The sequence below is a fragment of the Lactuca virosa genome, chromosome 6 (assembly GCF_052849685.1).
Source record: "Lactuca virosa cultivar CGN04683 chromosome 6, Lactuca_virosa_CGN04683_v6, whole genome shotgun sequence".
NCBI classification, from domain to species: domain Eukaryota; kingdom Viridiplantae; phylum Streptophyta; class Magnoliopsida; order Asterales; family Asteraceae; genus Lactuca; species Lactuca virosa.
Genome location: NC_136431.1, coordinates 225622326 through 225634851, shown reverse-complemented (window position 1 = coordinate 225634851; position 12526 = coordinate 225622326). Strand labels below are relative to the sequence as shown.

The following is a 12526-nucleotide window of genomic DNA, read 5'->3' as shown; positions in this document are numbered from 1 at the left end:
ATATCGTTATTATGAACCTATAAATAAGATTTATCAGTGATTCAAATTCGTTATAATGATTGATCTACTTATGGGAATGATGTCTAGGCTGTGATTAGTGAGGTGTTTAAAGTGGGATTTCCAAACAGTATACTTCGTATACCAAACAGACCCTACCTCTGATATGATCCTACCTGGTTGTTCCTTACTTGATAGATCATGAAGTAGACTCTGAGTTAATGACGAATCTAGACTAATAATTAGTCGCAATAAATATTAGACTAAAATCTAGTGGTGATAATACTAGGTTTTGTCGAAGGAAATCATATTGTTAAGAAGCGAAGCGCTGCTCGAATTTCGAGTCGTCACTTTAACAAGTGAGTCCATAGTTACTTTCATCTTACACATAGATATGAAGTATTTAATATAAATTACGTGCTATGTGTGCTTCTTATCTGTATACTTGCTATCTATGTTGGATGAACGATTTCATACATGTTTTAAATTATTTAAACTGTATATGTATTTTATATCTACAAAATATGTTGGGTAAAACATGGGTAGATGAAATATGAGTTGGATGATGAGATGAGAGGTGAAATATACCATGAGGTAAGGGTGAGAGGTGAACAATGAGAGAAGCCTTTTACCCAAGCTTTGGCCCCGTCATCTAGGAGAGTATGGATGATAACCACAGACTATTCTAGACAGTCCAGTGGAACACTAGCAGGCTCGCAACCTGTAGGTGTTGTGAACGATGTGTTCACCGGTGTACTCTAAAAACCCATTGACATGTATTGCGAGTGGACTCTCGAAAACGATACTGTTAATAAACGAGATAAACTCTGGCAACTATGCAAACTTAGTGCCCGTTGTATAAACCCTGGCGACTATGCAGACTTAGTGCCTAAACCCTGGAGACTATGCAGACTTAGTGCCTAAACCCTGGCAACTATGCAGAATTAGTGTCCGTTGCATGAACCCTGGCGACTATGCAGACTTAGTGCCTAAACCCTAGCAACTATGCAGACTTAGTGCCTAAACCCTGGCAATGATGGACTTCGTGCCTATTCCTTAGGATAATCCTTAGGAATGAATTGACGAGAAATAATTGGGTTCAAAACCCTATATACTCACCATGTTTCCCAACCTGACTCACTCAATTCATTTGTATCACAGGTGTCGATATGAAGTTACAATACATTGAGAGATTAAGGAGATATAAATCACTAGTGATAATGATTGTAAGTTCTGTTTATGCTTATGTTTTTGTATTGACGATGACATCCCAATGTTTTAAAATGAATAAAGTAAATTTCTTTGGAAATGCTTTGATAACGTATTTATCATGTTTTTCTGGGAACAAATTCCGCAACACCTTTCTTTAAAAGGTTACTCTGGTTTTCAAAATAAAGCATAAACAAATCGGTCTTTTCTGGTCGTGAAAATGGGGATGTCATTGTAGGAACACAATAGCGAAGCAAGGAGTATATATTCAGGTGATAAACTTACCTCGATAGACACCTATATCTGAAAAAAAAAATCACAATCACAAACCTTAAAAAATTGCAAACCCACGATTACATCAGTAGCATAAACTCAAAAAACAAATAAATAATCATCTCACCACAGTAGCTTGGGGTTCGCTTGAGGCAATTGAGACAAACCATGATTAAGGAAGACCTTGAAGATAGTGACCGGTAAGAGCGGCGATTTAGGGTAAGATGGATGATGGGTGGCGATGGTGGCAACAGTGACGCGAGGATGGTGCAGTGTTATCGTCGACGATGGTGTTGTAGCGATAGAGGTTGGGGATCCGTGCAACAATAAAGAAGATGTAGGAATTACAGCAAAATACAAAGACCTTCAGCAGATTATTCAGCCAATGAAATTCTTATTTTTTTGGTTGGTTAACTATCTTCATCAAAAGGCCAACTTCAACACTGCGTGCTTCTAAGATGAGAGAGAGAGAGAGAGAGAGAAAGAGAGAGAGAGAGAGAGAGAAGATATTATCGATGCCTTGTATAGATATTACTGTGGATCATAACTAGTTAAGAGAGATATATGAAGGAGGAAGAGCAACTACAATGAGGCAAAGCGGCGATGGTGTTGTGGTAGAGAAGAAGGAAAACGAAACCAGTAGCGGTGGAAGAGAAGCGGCAGCCTTGAGAAGAGATATTTATCTTTTAAATTTCAAATTGATAGATTTGATTTGGTTTCCAAAGAGAGAGGCGAATTTTTTGGAAATACAGTCGTTATTAAGGGATGACCATGTATAGTTTTAAGGGTGAACGGGAAAACAAAAAAAGAAGTTCACGTAAAGATGACATGTGGAAAGTATAGTGGTTGAAAAGTGTCATGTGACAATTTTAGGAGTCTTTTATTAGAAGAAGATATATATATATATATATATATATATATATATATATATATATATATATATAGAGAGAGAGAGAGAGAGAGAAGGATCCCTGCTTCGCGGGGGTTGGATTTTGTTTGTTGTAGTATTTTTAATTCAGTGACGTAGTTAGGATAAATAGAAAATTACGTTGCTCTTCTTTCACATTAACCAAAACGATGTTAATTATAAAATTAGCTATGTTGTAACAGAAAAGATGAATGTAGTGTAATGGAATGTACATTGCTACTTATGGAAATATAAGATTGATACAAATTAAATCAGCAATTTAAGGCATATTCGTCCTACCATTCAATTATGTTTTAAGTGAATAATACTTGTATTGGAATATGTAAACATAAGCATTACATTACATTACATAATTAGTTCAAGGGTAAGATCATTAAACTTTAACAAATTGAAAATACCCAGAATAAAATACATCCTTAGTTATTGGTTTGATGAAGAAAGAATAAAATGTGCAGAGAACCTGTGGAGTCCAACCATCATCAATTCCACCATCACCATACCTGCAAAGAAAAAAAGGGACACAAACACTTGATTGGATGCATGCAAGTACTCAAAAGGACATCTCATAATTCAATTTATTCAAATGATTTGAAGTCAATGGTAATATTTCCATGAAATTTCATCTAAATTATTTCTATTACAATATTATTTTAAAAAAGTAGGATGCTATTTTCAGAAAATGTGGGTATGTTTAATAACAAATAAATAATCACGATTCTGAGTTTAGGATGCTATTTTATGCATATTTACATAAAATATGAGGCCATTTTAGTATTTTATGCATATTTTCTAGAATTAGATCCTATTAAATGGCCATCTTATGAAAGCATTTTATTTTGAAAAAAAATTCCAACCATAGCCTTATACTTTTATCTATTTCATGGAATCTACTCTGAAGCTAACCTTAGACAACTTTTTTACAATGAAGCGAGCTAATATTTGACTGATGGATATGGTGGCTGATATGATCAAAAAACAAGGATTACAAGATTACATTTAATGGCTACTGCTAAATTCATGAGTTTACTTTTATGAACTTCCTTTATGAATTGTCTGCAACATTGAAAATCGGGAAAACATTACACTTAAAAACTAATGATTTAGTTTTGCGTCTCCCGACTGACAACCATTACTAAATGGCTCATACTCATTTCATCTTTGAATTACCTTAACAGAAAAATACCGCCTCGTAGATCTGCTAGATGCACCGAAGGGACGCAAACAAATCCACCGCCACCACCACCCCAGTACGACCCTGTGATGTTCCAAGCGGCAGTCACAGCCGCAGTAGCAGCTGCTATGTCCCAAATCAACATCGACGGTGCCAGGCGTACGGGGAGTGGTACTAATAACTCCACGCAAGGAGATAGCCAGGGGCGTACGAGGGAGTGTTCCTTTAAGGACTTCACTAATGGAAAACCCGACTTATTCAATGGAAGCGGGGGAGTCATCGAATTGATGCAATGGTTCGAAAGAACCGAATCCGTCTTTGAAATCTGTGCGTGTCCTGAAGCCAACAAAGTCAAATTCGCAGCTCGCACTCTCACCGGCAGGGCTCTTACCTGGTGGAATGGCCACGTAAAAACCGGCCACGTAAAAACCCTAACCCTCCATGTTGCAAATTCGATAAGCTGGGAAAATTGGAAAACCATGATGCTGAAGGAGTATTACCCACGGGGGGAGGTGCAAAAATTAGAACAGGAACTGTGGAGTCTCAAGATGAAGGGCACTGATCTCAGAGCTTACACTACCCGATTTAATGACCTGGCACTCCTCTGTCCGGCAATGGTTACGCCGGAAAGCAAAAAGGTGGAACGATATCTCTGGGGGTTGTCTGCCCCAATACAAGATAGTGTGTTGGCTTCACGGCCAACTACTTACGAGAGTGCCAAGGAGTTGGCACAACAACTCATTGATCATCGGGCCAGCCATGCCACAGTGACAACCACCTCCGATCAAGCTCGACGAGGGAACAACAAGAGGAAATTCTGGGATAATAAAAAGAAGCAGTCAATGCCAGACTCCACCAAAAAGCAACAGACAGTTGTGGTCCACGCTGCCACTACCCCTGCCACTCCAACACCACAGAGGCAATATGCTGGAAACCTTCCCAAATGCAACAAATGTAATTTCCACCACACCGGAGCTTGTCGGGAAATGCACTGCAAAAATTGCAACAAGAAGGGGCACGCCGCTCGCTTCTGTAGGGCGCCAGCCGAACCAATCACTCAAGTCGCTAACACCGGAGCAAGTCGTACTTGCTATGGCTGTGGGGAAGCAGGGCATTTCAAGCGACACTGCCCAAAGACACGAAACGCTAATGCTGGGGGTGTAGGGAGAGTCCTGGCTATAGGACATGGAGAAGCAGTCAAGGACCCCACGGTGGTTACCGGTACGTTCCTCCTTAATAACTCTTATGCATGCATACTCTTCGATAGTGGAGCGGAGAGGAGTTTTGTGAGCCATCAATTCAAACATTTACTTAATCAAGATCCCCAATTACTAAAAGATACTTACGTCGTAGAAATGGCAAACGGAAAGGCAGAGCACGCTAGTGATATATACTCAGGGTGTACCCTCACTCTGGATAATCATTCATTTAAAATCGACCTAATGCCGGTAACAATAAAAAGTTTTGATGTAATCATCGGTATGGATTGGTTAAGTTCTCATCGTGTCGACATTCTATGTTACGAAAGGGCCGTTCGCCTCAATCTGCCAAGTGGCGAAACCCTTCTCGTCTACGGTGATAAACCCAGTGCAAACTTACAAATCATCTCTTGCGTCAAGGCGCAAAAGTATCTCCGAAAGGAATACCACGCCTTCTTAGCCCACGTAGTAGATAAGAAACAAGAGATGAAGGATATCAAAGACATTCCAGAAGTGTGCAACTTTCCTGACGTATTCCCTGATGACCTTCCAGGCATACCCCTCGCACGACAAGTCAAATTCTGAATCGACTTGGTCCCCGGAGCTACCCCAGTAGCCAAAGCTCCATACCGCCTAGCGCCGACAGAAATGCAAGAATTGTCCATTCAATTTAACGAGCTGCTAAGCAAAGGGTTCATCAGGCCGAACTTTTCACCTTGGGGAGCACCGGTCTTGTTTGTAAAGAAGAAGGACGGATCTTTTCGCATGTGTATAGACTACCGCGAGTTAAATAAACTTACCATCAAAAACCGGTACCCTCTACCCCGAATCGACGACCTTTTCGACCAGCTCCAAGGAGCAAGCTACTTTTCAAAAATCGATCTGAGGTCGGGTTACCATCAGCTACGAGTTCAAGAAGAAGATATCCCCAAGACAGCCTTCAGAACTCGCTATGGGCACTACGAGTTCGTGGTAATGCCCTTCGGATTAACCAACGCACCTGCGGTATTCATGGACCTGATGAATCGAGTGTGTCGACCCTACTTAGACAAGTTCGTGATCGTGTTCATCGACGACATTTTGGTCTACTCACGAAACAAGGAAGAGCATCGCCAACATCTACGACAGGTGCTAGAGACATTGAGAGCTGAGAAGCTTTATGCCAAATTCTCTAAGTGCGAATTCTGGATCCGAGAAGTGGATTTCCTTGGCCATGTGGTCAGCAAGAAAGGAATACATGTGGACCCCTCCAGAAAAAGGGGGCAGTCCAAGAACCGAAAAGATATTGAATGTTAGAATTGCAAAGAAAAATGTCACTTTAGAAACCAATGTCCAAAACCACCAGCTGCAAAGAAAGAAGTAAACAATGTCTCCTCTGAAGAATCGGGAGATTTTCTCATATGTTGTGTTGAAAATTCAATGGAATCCTGGATTATGGATTCGGGTGCTTCTTTCCATGCCGTCTCATGCACAGATATGGTCAAGAACCTACAAACAGGTGACTTTGGCAAAGTTCGTTTGGCCGATGATCAAGTGCTTGATATTACGGGTATAGGAGACGTAGATTTGAAGACCTCCATGGGAACCACCTGAACATGGAAAGATGTCAGGGTTATCCCAAACTTAAGGAGAAAGTTGATTTTAGTTGGTAAGTTGGATGATGAAGGACTTGATGTTCACTTTGGGGGTGGACAATGGAAAGTGATCAAAGGCAACTTGGTGATTGCCAAAGGAAAGAAGAAAGACACTTTATACATGGTAGAGATACCTGGTGATGTGTTCATGTCGTAACCACCAATCCGAGTCCATCTAATTTATGGCACCAACGACTCGGACACATGAGCGATAAGGGATTGAAGATGTTGGCTCAGAAAGGAAAGTTTCTAGACTTGAAGAAAGTTGAAACTGAATTTTGTGAATCATGTGTTCTTGGGAAACAAAAGCGGGTTACTATTGTAAAAACGGGGAAGACACCGAAAGAAAGTTGAAACTGAATAAATCTGATGTATTTGATACTTTTAAGATATGGAAATCTGCTGTTGAAAATGAAACTGATTTGAAGGTAAAATGCCTGAAGTCGGGTAATGGTGGTGAATACATAAGCAAGGAGTTTGTTGACTATTGTGCCAAGCAAGGGATAAAGATGATCAAGACGATCCCAGGAACCCCTCAGCAGAATGGTGTAGCTGAGAGAATGGATAGAACTCTGAATGAAAGAGCTAGAAGCATGAGGTTGAATTCTGGTTTACCTAAGACATTCTGGGCTGATGCAGTTAACACTGCAGCCTACTTGATCAACCGTTCACCGTGTGTTCCCTTGGATTTTAAATTACCAGAAGAAATGTGGCAAGGGAAGGAAGTAAGTCTCAAACACCTGAAAGTTTTTGGTTGTACTGCTTACAGTTTGTTAAAAGAAGGTGACAGGGATAAACTTGATTCAAAGACCAAGAAGTGTACATTCATTGGTTATGGGTCAGACGAAATGGGTTACAGGCTTTGGGATAGTGAAAACAGGAAGTTAATCCGAAGCAAGAACGTCACCTTTAACGAAACTGAGTTATACAAAGACAGAAACAACAAAAGTCCAGAAATTCAGAAGGAGTATGTTGAGTTTGAAGATGATGAAAAGAAGAAAGAAGCTTCAGTCGAAATCCCTGAATCTGGGGATGACTCAACTGACAGTGAGAGCTCAGGGGATAATTCCAGTAATGATTCTGAAGATGAAGAAACCAGTCCTCCAACTCCAGAGTCCCCAGTCACACCTCAAGTTCAACTAAGAAGATCTTCCAGAGTCACCAGACCACCAAAAAGATACTCACCATCTGTTAACTACATTCTCCTGACAGAAAATGGTGAACCCCAGTGTTACTCTGAAGCTATAGGGTTGAAAGATTCATTGCAGTGGGAGCTAGCAATGAAAGATGAAATGAAGTCGCTTGAGAATAACAACACCTGGCAGTTAACAAAGCTTCCAGTTGGGAAGAAGGCTCTTCAGAATAAATGGGTTTTCAGGGTCAAAGATGAACATGATGGTACCAAACGGTACAAAGCAAGATTAGTAGTCAAGGGCTTTCAACAGAAAGAGGGAATCGATTTCAATGAAATATTCTCTCCAGTAGTGAAGATAACCTCTATCAGACTTGTTCTCAGTATTGTAGCAGCAGAAGGTTTGCATCTAGAGCAGCTAGATGTCAAGACAACTTTTCTACACGGTAACCTAGATGAAGACATTTACATGACACAACCAGAGGGTTTCCAGGTTAAAGGCAAAGGAAACTTGGTGTGTAAATTGAAGAAGAGTTTGTATGGTCTGAAACAAGCACCCAGACAATGGTATTTGAAGTTTGATAACTTCATGAGAAGAGTTAGTTACAAGAGATGCGACAATGATCATTGTTGTTACATCAAGAAGTTTAAGGGTTCTTATATCATTCTACTACTCTATGTAGATGATATGTTGATTGCCGGTTCAGACATGTCAGAGATCAAGAAGTTAAAGAAACAAATGTCTGAAGAATTCGAGATGAAAGACTTGGGAGCTGCAAACCAAATACTCGGGTTGAGTATTTCCAGAAACAAAGAAGATGGCTCTTTGACACTCTCTCAAGAGAAGTACATTGAGAAAGTGTTAGAGAAATTCAGCCTTAAAGATGCCAAGATCAGAAGCACACCTTTGGGAGCCTCATGTATGCAATGGTATGCACAAGACCAGATATCGCTCATGCAGTGGGAGTTATTAGTCGGTTTATGTCCAATCCGGGAAGAGAACATTGGGAAGCAGTTAAATGGCTGCTAAGATATTTGAAGGGGACTTCAAAGATGGCATTGCATTTTAAGGGAAATGATGTCATTCTAAGGGGTTATGCAGATGCAGACCTTGGAGGTTGTAAAGATTCATACAAAAGCACCACAGGGTATGTTTTTACAGTGGGAGGCACTGCAGTAAGTTGGATGTCCAAACTACAGAAAAGTGTTGCCCTTTCAACCACAGAAGCAGAGTATATGGCAGTTGCTGAAGCAAGCAAAGAGCTTATATGGTTGAAGAACTTTCTCGAAGAACTTGGCAAGGAACAAGTTGATTGTGTACTATTTTGTGATAATCAAAGTGCAATACACCTTGCAAAGAATCCTGTCTTTCATTCGAAGACAAAGCACATACAGCTGAGATATCACTTCATCAGAGAAAGAATTAATGATGGCACTCTGAAGTTGAACAAGATCAAAGGAACTGAAAATCCAGCTGATATGTTGACTAAGGTTGTCACCTTAGAGAAGTTGAAGCTTTGCATAGCTTCAACTGGCCTTCAGGATAATTGAAGAGAAGGTCGGGTAACTATGATGGAGTCAAGATCAAAAGTGTTTTACAGAAATACAGATGCACAGTTGAAGCACAGGTGAAGATTGTTCCGTGGCTTCAAGTGGGAGATTGTTGAGTGTGAATCCACGTCAAAGTGGTCCACAGAAAAGTTTGATTAAAAAAAAAAGGAATGGTGAACCGGTTCTTACGGACCATGTTTTATGGTTTTCTTTTTTCTCCATTCAATCCTATATAAGATTGTATTGTATCTGTAGTTTCATAACACAGAAAAAGAAGAAGAAATAAAACTCCTAGTTACCTATGTGTGGATGTAGGTCATCAGATTGAACCACCTTAAATCTTTGTGTTCTTGTTTTGTTTAATTTCGTGAGCTGTGTATGTTTAGAGTCATCTGTTAAGTGTCTCGATCCTAACAATTGGTTTGATGAAGAAAGAATAAAATGTGCAGAGAACCTGTGGAGTCCAACCATCATCAATTCCACCATCACCATACCTGCAAAGAAAAAAAGGGACACAAACACTTGATTGGATGCATGCAAGTACTCAAAAGGACATCTCATAATTCAATTTATTCAAATGATTTGAAGTCAATGGTAATATTTCCATGAAATTTCATCTAAATTGTTTCTATTACAATATTATTTTAAAAAAGTAGGATGCTATTTTCAGAAAATGTGGGTATGTTTAATAACAAATAAATAATCACGATTCTGAGTTTAGGATGCTATTTTATGCATATTTACATAAAATATGAGGCCATTTTAGTATTTTATGCATATTTTCTAGAATTAGATCCTATTAAATGGCCATCTTATGAAAGCATTTTATTTTGAAAAAAAATTCCAACCATAGCCTTATACTTTTATCTATTTCATGGAATCTACTCTGAAGCTAACCTTAGACAACTTTTTTACAATGAAGCGAGCTAATATTTGACTGATGGATATGGTGACTGATATGATCAAAAAACAAAAATAACAAATAATTATCGAAACTTATAACAAACCTGAATTATTGAAAATTTAGTCTTCATCGCCATTTTAAGAGAACCGCAATTAGCATGACCTGCAAATTCAGATGATAAATCTTAAAAATGAACTTATGTGTGTGTGTCAAAAGTATTTCTTTCATTTAATGAAATAGAACAATGCGACATACAAACTACCTTCAATTGCTTAGCAAATAAAGACCAGCAAATGGAAATCCATTATAAACTAAGCAATAAAAGCACACTGTTATCTAAAAAAACAATAAAGTTCATTGCACTTGAAGTGAAATCAATTAAATTGAAAATCTAGAAAAAAAAAGACCAAAATGCCCTTACCTTCAAAATCGCAACAACCTGGTTTATCTAAATTGGTAAACAATGATCCTATTTTAACGTCCATTGTTTTGATATACTGCTTTCAGAGGTAAATTAATAAAATATTTCATAAAACTCATAATAGAAACTTATTTAGAATGAATTCATGGAATTACCTTATCTAGTTAAGTAAAAAATGTGTATTTCTTGAAATCTGCACTAGAAATTATGATTCTAACCCCATGTAGTATCTAATTATACAATATGGAAATGTCTATTGCACTTGATGATTGATGACATATACATGAATCGCTTTGATTTCCAAACGGTGTTCAATTTAGGGGATAGATGATTACTGCTTTTAACGATTGCCGGATGACAGAATAAGAGGAAATCTACAAATTAACCACCAGCAAACAATAATCAGATAAACAAACTAAATAACCAACTTTGGTTGGGAATTCCAAATATGAATTTAACCCAAGTGAAGTAGGATTGGAATGAACCGATGCTATCGATCTGCTTGAATTATTCAGACCATACTAAATGTATACTAAAAACCCTGTACCAGGGAAGCAAAGAAATCAAAGAGACAAACTAATACATAAACCATGATTCTCATAAAAGTGAAACTACTTTTGCTAGGGCTGTTAATAAGATTATTCCTTGTATGCAAAGTTGTCTTGTCAGCCCTTAAATCCGTTGTTCATCTCAGAAACACCAAGTTAACATATGTTGTTTGGTTTCGACAACTGGTGTAAACGGCCATTACATCAATGAAAACTGAAACGAACGGGTTTTCAAACCGAAAGTTGCAAGAACTTTACATTTACTAACCTCTGGGAAGACAAATCAAGTTCACATCCGTAAATCGCTATCTGAGTACTTGCGTCTTTCCATCGAAGGACATGCGACCTGAAATTAAACCATCAAGTCAACTCTATGGAAGCGAATGGAAATTGCTTTGTATTGAACACAAAAGAGTAACTGCGACGGAGTAAGAAGGTAAATCATGTGTGTGGTGGTACCAACCAATTGGGTAACAGAGTCGGTGAAGGATAAGGGGTCGTCGGGAAATGCAGAGACACCGATGAGCCTTTAGGACCGACCATCATCGTCGTTGCTGTAATGACCCTCGCCTTCGGTCTCCCCGCAAACGAAATTACCTGATGGCAGTTTAGAAGGGTTGATACGGTAGGTCCATTCTCGATCCCGGTATTGTAAGAAGCTTCAATTGATTTAGAATCTGAGAGAAAACATGAAAGAAATGGAGAAGATAGATGAGAAGTAAAGGAGAAGCGGTGGAGGAGCAGGAAACGGGCTTGGATCTGATTGGAGGAGAAATCGGTGGAGACATGTATTCTAGATCACATGGGAGACGCGTGTGTTGAAGAAAGCATTGCGAAAATACAACTGTGCTTCAAAGTGTTTTGTCACTTCATACGGCGAACAAAAAGAAACAGACACGTATAAAGGGTGAATAAAAAGAAGCAGACACGTATACAAAGACTGTCCCTAACAATCAGATACAATGGCATAAATTGCCCAAAACAAAAATATTAGTAAAAAATCTAGAAAATGACAAACCAATATAACCAAAGGACCGGTTTTGCCAAAAACCATCAAATTCCCTGTAGCTAAGGTAGGAGAAATTTAAAATATATATATATATATATATATATATATATATATATATAATATAATCTAATATCCAAATTTAAAATTTGTGTTTATATTAATTAGAAAACCCTTTATATTTAAGTTACTTTTCATTTGTACGCAAATATCCAATTTATAAAGAAGTTACCGTTTTGTGACATGACGTTTATCTTGTTCCTCTTTAGGTTGATATGGAAAAAAAGCGATATCACTTATTTCTTTGAGTAAATAGTCGTTCAGTAGATAATCTATCTCTCACATTTTACCTAAGACAAAAGGCAAGCCACTTATGTTTACTTATATTTTAAACTAAAAATGAAAAAGATAAATATTCACAAAATAATCGATATATATATATATATATATATCTCTCTCTCTCTCTCTCTCTCTCTCTCTCTCTCTCTCTCTCTCTCTCTCTCTCTCTCTCTCTCTCTCTCTCTCTCTCTCTCTCTCTCTCTCTCTCTCTCTC

At 38.5% G+C, this 12526-nt stretch overlaps 1 long non-coding RNA gene across 1 annotated transcript; it reads right to left on the bottom strand.

Annotated features, from left to right (window-relative positions):
* Nucleotides 1-2706: 2706 nt before the first annotated feature.
* Nucleotides 2707-11822, bottom strand: LOC145120605 (uncharacterized). The gene is made up of 5 exons (XR_013714260.1): nt 11431-11822; nt 11236-11313; nt 10102-10160; nt 9394-9588; nt 2707-2907 (listed from the first exon to the last, which is right to left on the bottom strand). It is a non-coding gene; the product is annotated as an uncharacterized LOC145120605 (long non-coding RNA).
* Nucleotides 11823-12526: the final 704 nt, after the last annotated feature.